Raw genomic sequence first — 9,714 nt, forward strand, 5'->3', positions numbered from 1 at the left:
CCCAGGCCCTCAGCGCCTTTTGTAGCCTGTGCTTCCTAGTGAGGCTTCTGACTTGGACTTTTGGGTTTTTGCAAATTGATTTCAATTCCCTAACTTTGCAGGCTTCCAATCTATCCTCCTCAAAGGCAATTTCCTGGGATGCAACAGATGATGTTCTTGATTCCGGCATGATGAAGTATCAAGTTCAAACTGGTAAGATCAAAAATACGCCAAAAATAAGCAGTATGTGGTACGTAATGGTCTGCGATATGGTTGTAGTGCACACCAATCACTATGAGTCAAGTTCAAATACAAGTCAAAACCAACACATAAATAAAAAATGTGTCATTTAAAATACCAATAGCTCAAACTTTCCTAATGCGAGACCTATTGCATTGCAAATGCTTGTTTTTTTTATAACCAAATGTATTGTTTTACAACACAAAAAACAAAAAATCAGCAAAAGCACAGAAGACCGTAGATCAATTACATTCTTGAAAAGATAGCATCCCACAATTTTAAACCCCATAAGACATACACAGGCAAAACTAAGGAGGCAAGTGAATCAGAACACTCCACAGTACCCAACCATTTCCCCCACACCTGTCGGTATTTTTTGGGACACCCTCTCTCCACCTACGCACCAAACCACCCCCCTTCTCCACCTCCCAAGGTCAGGCGGGTCAGGACTTTTCCATGCCACCGCTATGTCACGCTTGGCCACAATCATAGTTGTATTACAAAATATCTCATCATTTCTGGACCCGTCCAGCCCGTCCGTGATCCCCAGTAGTGAATGACGTGGATCATGGGGGACCCCCCCATCCCAAGACCTACGTGAGCTCCTCCTCAATGGCCCCCCAAAATCGCTCCAGGCTGGGACAGGACCAAACCATATGGAAAAAATCAGCCGGAGCATGATTACATCTCGTACTTGACTTGTCCGGGTACAAGCCCGCTCAGTGAAGGGGCAGGGGAGTGAGGTAAGTAGCATGTAAGTAATAAAGCTGGATCAGCTTAAGTTTGGCGGAGGCCAGGACAGTCCTGGACGCCATGAGGGCGTCGCGCCAGTCCACCTCATCGAGGGGGCCTACCCATTCTACCCATTGGTCCCTCAATTTATCCAGGGAGGTGGGGGTATTGTTGACTAAGGAATGGTATATACGGGAGATGCCCCCCTAGCCTAGGTCCCCCAGCATTGTCTGTGCCTTGGTAGGGCTATACTCTGGGAGCCTTGTGTCATGTGCGTTTGGAGGGTGTGACGCAGCTGCAGGTTTGAAGCTCCTGGAAGGAAAGCATATGGTCTTTAGCCCAAACGTACCCTAGCTGTGAAATGCCAATGAGGTCCCAAGATTGAAACCCTTGCAGCCCACTAACCTCCCAGAGCCAAGCCCCATGCCAGAGGGGTGTACATAAGGTCAACCTACGCGTCCAGCCAGTGTGACGCAGCGAGGCCCGCTAGGCCAGTAATACAGAACATGTCACATCAGGTAGTTGGGATTGAATGGGCCCCCGTACATCATAGCTTGAATTTTAGGTAGTCCCAGCTCACTCAGCTTGAGTGGATAGGCCGGGTCAGACCAGCCCCCAGTGAACCAGTCGTGGACCACCAGGAGTTCCGGCTTTCTTTAGGTGTAATGCCAGTGGTTGTGCTGTAAATCTGGATGCAATAACAGAAAGAGGGAGTGTATGTGGCCACTCTTCTAAACACAGATTTTAACCTTTCAATTTTAAGTGACCTAATTAAATATGCCACACCCCTTTGAAAGAATACAGTGGTCTTGCCAGTCACAGGGAGTCACCCCCTCTCAGCCCCGAGAATTACGAAAGATGCTACCAAGGGTTCTTATTTTAGTGGGTGGCAACGCCCGGCTGTCACTAAATGTTACATTGACTGAAGACCAAAATGGGGCCCGTGCACAGGCCGTTACACTATCCCGGTTGATGTTGATAAATCTAATCCCTGCACAGTAGTGGAGTAAACTAAGATTAGCCAAGTTGCACCATAACTAGGATTATACCAGTTTTGAAATCCAAATTCTCAAATGAGGGGCTTGTCCATGCCTGTAAATTTGGCTTTTTCCAGATTGTGGGACTAGGTGCTTGTGCATTCGCGTCTGACTTCGTGTTGGTCGCCAGATGGCGCGATTGCTGTTCCGTCTTTATTCTCTCGCCGCTAAACCACAAAGAGCCCAAGGGGCAGTAAAGAGGAAGACCTCTCTACCCCATGTTTGTCCTCCTGCTGGAGTAGGAAGAGAATCATTTGCTGCCTTAGATAACCAGCTATGAGGGGCATGTATACAGTACATTCTCTGCACCCAGTATGCCAAAGTTTTCTGTGGTAAATATGATCCGGCCTATATTATTATTTCTGACAAGCTACACAGATATCTTTTGAGTAAAGAAGGCAGTTGCTTTAAAGAAAATCCATACAAAAGGTTTTACAATCTCCAATTACAGCCTCTTGCAATGCTGTGCTGCATAGCTTTGTATTAAATCACAGGCCCGGTGCATGTGCAGACCCATCCTTCTGGATAAACATTCTTTCGGGCTAGGATCTCAATTTATAATGTGCCTTTCTCGCACTCAGCTGGACAGAATTGCTGCGCAAACAACCTATTCATTGTCAGAGTAAACTTTGAGGAAAATTACACTCCACCAGTAGGAATATTATACAGATAAATGCCTCTAAACAGCGAATAAAATGAAACTGGTTAATATTGTGGAGCTGTTGCCACTGCGCTGTTCCGTGTTTTAAAAAAAAATCGTTTTACTCATGCTTGATCGGAATTTCTGAAACCGGAGCATGACCTCAGCAATTCACTTCCTTCCAGAGATGATTTTTTTTTCCATCAGCCCACACTCCTGCGCCTTGCGATTGTGACTCCAGCAGGAAATGGGAGACACAAAAAAAACAAGCGCGGACGCGAAAGGAATGCGAGGTATGCAGCTGGAACCTGGCTGCGCTGCTGCTCACTCCCGAGCTCCCTAGGCCAGCGGAGAGAGAAGGCGGAACATGCACCCGCCTTTGGCCAATTGCGTGCTGTCTTTCTTAGAAAGACACACGCAAAGGCCAATAGTATGTGAATTTAAACTCCGACCACATGCAGGAGCGTGAGGTCAGAATTTAAAGTCCTTACTAGAAGCCTCGCAGAGCAGCGCATGCATGCTGGCTCAGGCGAGACCTAAAAACTATCAAAGTCCTTAGGCTAGTACATAGATCAACAGAAAACCTGGAGGGGCAAAAGCAAAAGAAAGTTGAAGTGAAGCACCCTAGAAATAGCCATCTCCAACAGAATTTATGAAGATTGGTATGTGTGATACAAAAGGTATAAGCCAACCTATGCCACAGGAAACTATTGCAGTGACTGAGGTTTTAACTAGACTAAGATATGAAAAAAGGGGAAAAGGGGCATGGGCAGCAGGGAAGCCTTGACGTTCAACTGCCTGGGGGACATGCTTTTGACATAGGGGTACAGGTGGTTAAGTCAACAAATTAACAGCGAGAGCCGAGCAAAGAGTGTTCACAGATTTCTCATAGAGCGCTAAGATGCAGTGCAATGTGAACAGATTTTTTACAGTGCAGTAAGATGCAGTGCAGTGGCACAGATTCCTCAGTAAAGATAGATGCATTGCATTGATTCAGATTCATCATAGTGCAGTGAAGTGCAGTGTGCACAGATTTCTCACAGTGCATTACGATGCAGTGCAGAGTGTACAGATTCCTAATAGTGGAGTAAGATGCAGCGCACAGATTTCTCACAGTGCAGTAAGATGTAGTGCAGCATGCACAGATTTCTCCATAGTGCAGTAAAATGCAGTGCAGAGTGCACACTTTCTCACAGTTCGTTAAGATGCAGTGCATCGTGCACAGATCCCTTCTTTAACACAAATGATCACCACACACACCCCCAGGACTGGACGGAAAGCCCCCCACAGGTCTCTGGATAGAAGAGCCCGGCTCCTGGCGGGATTATTCAATCTATATCTACCAACAGTCAAAAGCCTGTGCAGACATTTCCAGGCTCTCTCATCCTCCTAGGGCTGTGGTGGGGCAGGTGCAGATTTAGAGTCTGGTGGATGGGAGGGGGGGGGGGGCTCTGCGAGGGTCTGAAGATGAAGATAACTGCACAGACCGACATGGCTTCCTTCCTCCTCTGTAGCAGACTGGACACAGATGGAGAAGCAGGAAGTAATGTCAGCATCCATTGCTGGTGCGGTCTCTGCCACCGCTGACCTGGAATAGGAAACCCTTATCCATTCATAAATGTGCTCGGTGGATTTATCTCAGCAGGCGAGGCGCGCACTCTGCTGGCCACTTGAAGAACCTTCACATCCAGTCTCAAGGAGTGAATACACGCAAACAAGCATTTTGTGGTGGGAAATGCCTGGATTTTTAGATGTCACAGATATGGATGTTTTAAGACACACATAGGCCGCGTACAGGGTCTCACCCTTGATTGCTGCTGCAAAAAAAGCAACGAGGCGTGCTCAACGAAACTGCCCTATGATTGATTAAAGAGGTGCTGTGCTGGGCAGAGCGTGCCGTGTTAAACAAAGGTGTCTGTCTTTACATTGCTTGAATCAAGCCGAGCCCGGCCGCCTACAGCCCCGTACACACTTTTCATTGATGACTAGATATGTGCACACGTTGGTCTCTGCAGGTGCACAAGGCCAGGGTTTTTCAAGCAAGCTCAAGTCACTCTTCTTTCATTTAACCACTTTGCCTCCTTATCTCACTTTCAGGACCTATGGCAGCAGGAGACAGCTCAGCGCTAGCCTCTGGTGCCTCTCCACCCCAATCCTGCAGGCTTGCGCATAGCCCACTATGACTCTGCTGCAGGGTACAAGTCCTAAACAAAGAAGTGGGGGCGGGGGGGAACGCTGACGTAACGACAGGAAGTGTCATCACGAAAGGTCGCTTACACCATCAGATTCATTGCCTCCCATCGCTCACCCCTTAGATGCGATTGCATCAGAGAAGCCAGCGAGTGAGCAGTGTTCTGAATGAGCTACAATCTCGCCTCAGAGAGGCCAAAGAGGGAATGTGTGGCTCCATTTGCTCCAGTAAATCGAGCTCCTGGTAAAATAAGTGGGGGGGAAGCCGTCCACCCTCGTGGTACCTCGACTCGAGCCCTGCTCCGCTGTGCTTTTCATGCTCTCACCTCAGGTAGGACTGACCCTTTCCCACAAGAAAAATACCGAGCAGTAGTTGTTGTTTTAAGAGTCTGAAAGGTCCGGGTATAATACTAAATAGGGCTTCAAACAAAATCGTATAGATACATTTGCAACCACTTTTCTGCTCTTTAATCTTTAGGTCGAGCCTAAACCGTGCTTGAGCTGTAGGTGATCTATTGTACCACAGACTGTGGTTTGGCCCCCCTAGGTAGAGCGCCACCATTGAAACCCTGGGAGTAGCGAAGATCCTGAGGAAAGTGCTGCATGGGCGCCGAGGCCTGCGAGTGACTTGGGGTGCCAAGAAGCAGAGCTCCGCCGACCGAGGGGCAGGCGCCCGGCGCCGGCAGCCGCTGGTGAGGGCCTGGCTGCGTTGGTGCCTGGCAGCAGGCACGGAGATCTGAGTGCCATAGTCTAGGTCTGGGAGCGGTGGCTTGGCCCCCCTCCCGAGTAAACCTGCACCGTCTAAAACCTCTGTAAACGCTGGAGCCTCTTCAGAGGGCGTTGCAGGGGCACAGATGCCTGCAGACAGCATAGACACCAGGAGACGACAGACTGAGGTGAGAGGGACCCCTGGGATCAGTAAAGGGGGCCCTGTAGAGAGAGAAGGGAGCCATCTTCCCCTCACATCCCCCCGTGGACTCACACAGCTGCGCAGGAGGAACTGTGCGCAGAAGCCTAATGACGAGGCCTGGAGGAGACACCTTGGTGGGCCTGCCGAAGGTTTCCCCCGTTGGAATGGCTCACTGGGGAGCCAGCGCATCGCGGTGCCTGAGTAACTACTCTCCTACTGTCTCCTTTGCTTCCCCCCAGCAAAGTTCAACTGACAGTGACCATCCACGGAGCCCATTTGAGATTGCCAGTTGGCCAGGGGGACTGGGAGGTTTGTTGGGCGCCAGGCCCTAATGTGATTATGTGGTGCCAGGAAATGTATTTCATGTAGTATGATTTACACACCCCGTCCTGGTTACCTCTAAATGTAGATTTTATGATTATGAGACTATCTTGCATATTATGGTTCATGCTAGTGAGATTATGTTCCACCCTGTGCTTTATGCCCCTAATGTTAGTGATGGGCCAGGGGGACTGGGAGGTCAGGAGCTGGGAGGTTTGTTGGGCGCCAGGCCCTAATGTGATTATGTGGTGCCAGAAAATGTATTTCATGTAGTATGGTCTATGCACCCAGTCCTAGTTACCTCTAAAAGTGTTTTTTATGATTATGAGATTATCTTGCATATTATGGTTCATGCTAGTGAGATTATGTTCCACCCTGTGCTTTATGCCCCTAATGTTAGTGATACCCAGGAGGTTAGGGTCTAATGTTAGACTGTTAAGATTATGGGCATACAATCCGTTTGGCGCCTAATGTGGTTTTTGTTACAGGCTGATGCTAGGTACAATGATTACCAGTGGTTACTGGTTGTATGTTTATGATCTGTTTTACTCTTACTAAGTTCGCTCTGTGATGGTTCTGATAGTGGTCCAGTTGGCCCTGTATATTATGTGATTACCTAGGTAAAGGGCCGATCATAATACTAACGGAATCATAGAGACTCCCAAGCAGTAAAGCTTTCTCAACTACTGGAATCTGTGCCCCCATCTTCTCCTGCTCGGAAGTAACAACCTGTCCCTAATCGCCTCACTTCCCGGACTGCACATTAGTTCAGGTATCTTCACCCATTTCACTTCTAAGCTCCAAGATTTCCACTTTTCCGTACACCTCAATTCTTTTGGAAAACACTCACCTTCCCACAAGATGCACCTCGCCCCCATAATAGCCAAGCATAACCTGTTGTCTGCAAACACTGCTAACTCACACAAGCCCTCAAACGCCACCCTTCTTCCACTTTCATCTCCAAGTAGCCCTAAAATCTACACTATTCCAACCATCTCCTCTGTCAGAACCACTCATCCTCCTAAAACCTCCCGAGCACCCTCGTATAAGTACAATATCCCTATCACCCCTCATCGCCCAAGTGCCCCCGTCACCAAAACAGTCTCGACAGAGCTGCGCTGTCTACTCCACAACTGCTCTCCTCCACAAAGCATTGCACTCCTCTCCTCGCTACCTGGCGAATAAACTGAAACTCTCTGGAGGCTCTAGACCATCACGTAATGCGGAAAATCTATTGCTTGAACCTCCCACTTTCAAGAAGGAAAGGTTGATGGCCCAATCCTTTTCAGGCAACGCGGTGAGAATCTGGAACTCACTTCCGCCTCAGCTCTGGACCACCACCTCTTCCCAGGCATTCAAATCTGACCTCAAAGCTCTCCTCCTTCAAAGACACTTCCAAATGTAATTCACGCCCTCTCTATTATCGGAAGGAAGACCTTCCATTAAAGGAAATTCTGTTCTACATAACTATAGAAGTGTCTTCCCAGTGTGTTCTTGTGGTATGAGTGCCAACCATTTATTGCAGTATTATACTTCTACTTGTATCGTCTACTCTTTTGTAACATGCACATGTCACTTTTCCTCGTGTAATGTTTCGTTTGCTACCTCTCGTATTTTGTTTGCTTTCGATACATGCACATTTGCCACCATTGCCTCATGTAACGTATCAATTGTTCTTGTGTTTTGAGTATCTGCCATTTAGTGCAGTATTATACCTCTACTGGTACTTTGTACGCTTTTGAAACATACACACATGACTTTTTTTCCTCTTGTAATGTATCGTTTGCTACCTCTTGTATTTTGTTTGCTCGCAATTGTCACTATTGCCACATGTAACGTACCGTTTGCTTTTGTAACATGCTGACTTGTAATCTTCTCCTCATGAATCAGTTCTGCTCCTTTTGTGCAGCGCTCCGACACCTTCGGGTAAAGTTCGCGCTGTATAAAAACGCATAAAATAAATATTTTGTGGAGTGATGGAGTATTGGCTCGGGCATGAGCAGGGGCGCGCACGTGCGTGTCTTTATCGGACACTTTGTGCTGAAAAGCACCACCTCTCTCACTGTGCATTTTAATGCCTGTTTCCCAAACACCTTCAGGCTCCATTCTCTCCTCCATCCCCACTTTTCTCGTCACACACTTCCATACATGCCAACATTTTAGGACAGGGACGTGGGAGATTTTAAATAAAAAAAAAAAAAATCGGGAGAATGTAAATTCCCCATTGACTTCCATTGTAGAAAATGCAATTTGAGACGTCTATTCATGGCATGTATGCACTTCAACCTCCCCTCCCAACAGCCCCCTCCCTTGTTTCACCAGCCGTCCACACCTCGGCTAATCTTGACCCTTCTCTCCTTTAAATGATCTATTCATATCCCTCCATCCCTCTCACCTCCGGCTCAAGCTTTCGTCTTTCCTACCTTTATCCCCCCGTCCCTCTCACCTCGGGCTCAAGCTCTCGTCTTTCCTCCCTGTGTCCCCCTCCGTCCCTCTCACCTCCGGCTCAAGCTCTCGTCTTTCCTCCCTGTGTCCCCCTCCGTCCCTCTCACCTCCGGCTCAAGCTCTTGTCTTTCCTCCCTGTATCCCCCTCCGTCCCTCTCACCTCCGGCTCAAGCTCTCGTATTTCCTCCCTGTATCCCCCTCCGTCCCTCTCACCTCTGGCTCAAGCTCTCGTCTTTCCTCCCTGTATCCCCCTCCGTCCCTCTCACCTCCGGCTCCAGCTCTCGTCTTTCCTCCATGAATCCCCCTCCGTCCCACTCACCTCCGGCTCAAGCTCTCGCCTTTCCTCCCTGTATCTCCCGCCGTCCCTCTCACCTCCGGCTCAAGCTCTCGTCTTTCCTCCCTGTATCCCTCTCACCTCCGGCTCAAGCTCTCGTCTTTCCTCCCTGTATCCCCCTCCATCCCTCTCACCTCTGGCTCAAGCTCTCGTCTTTCCTCCCTGTATCCCCCTCCATCCTTCTCACCTCCGGCTCAAGCTCTCGTCTTTCCTCCCTGTATCCCCCTCTGTCCCTCTCACCTCCGGCTCAAGCTCTCCTCTTTCCTCCCTGTGTCCCCCTCTGTCCCTCTCACCTCTGGCTCCAGCTCTCGTCTTTCCTCCCTGTGTCCCCCTCTATTGCTCTCACCTCCGGCTCCAGTTCTCGTCTTTCCTCCCTGTGTCCCTCCGTCCCTCTCACCTCCGGCTCCAGCTCTCGTCTTTCCTCCCTGTATCCCCCTCCGTCCCTCTCACCTCTGGCTCCAGCTCTCGTCTTTCCTCCCTGTATCCCCTCTGTCCCTCTCACCTCCGGCTCAAGCTCTCGTCTTTCCTCCCTGTGTCCCCCTCCATCCCTCTCACCTCCGGCTCAAGTTCTCGTCTTTCCTCCCTGTATCCCTCTCCATCCCTCTCACCTCCGGCTCCAGCTCTCGTCTTTCCTCCCTGTGTCCCCCTCCGTCCCTCTCACCTCCAGCTCTCGTCTTTCCTCCCTGTGTCCCCCTCCGTCCCTCTCACCTCCAGCTCAAGCTCTCGTCTTTCCTCCCTGTATCCCCCTCCGTCCCTCTCACCTCCGGCTCAAGCTCTCGTCTTTCCTCCCTGTATCCCTTCCGTCCCTCTCACCTCTGACTCAAGCTCTCGTCTTACCTCCTTGTATCCCTCCATCCCTCTCACCTCCGGCTCGAGCTCTCCGTCT

At 49.5% G+C, this 9,714-nt stretch overlaps 1 protein-coding gene across 2 annotated transcripts in view; it reads right to left on the bottom strand.

Moving 5' to 3' along the window:
- LOC144754545 (uncharacterized) overlaps positions 1 to 9,469 on the bottom strand; it is a 69,236-nt gene extending 59,767 nt beyond the window's left edge. Inside the window, exon 1 of one of the 2 annotated variants that reach the window (XM_078642517.1) lies at positions 9,437 to 9,469. The gene's annotated coding sequence lies outside the window, so the exon portion shown is untranslated. Of the gene's footprint in view, positions 1 to 7,890; positions 8,006 to 9,436 lie in introns of those variants that run through there. The other variant, XM_078642609.1, reaches the window with a different exon arrangement.
- Positions 9,470 to 9,714: the final 245 nt, after the last annotated feature.

The sequence above is a fragment of the Lissotriton helveticus genome, chromosome 1_1 (assembly GCF_964261635.1).
Source record: "Lissotriton helveticus chromosome 1_1, aLisHel1.1, whole genome shotgun sequence".
In the NCBI taxonomy this organism is placed as follows: Eukaryota; Metazoa; Chordata; class Amphibia; order Caudata; family Salamandridae; genus Lissotriton; species Lissotriton helveticus.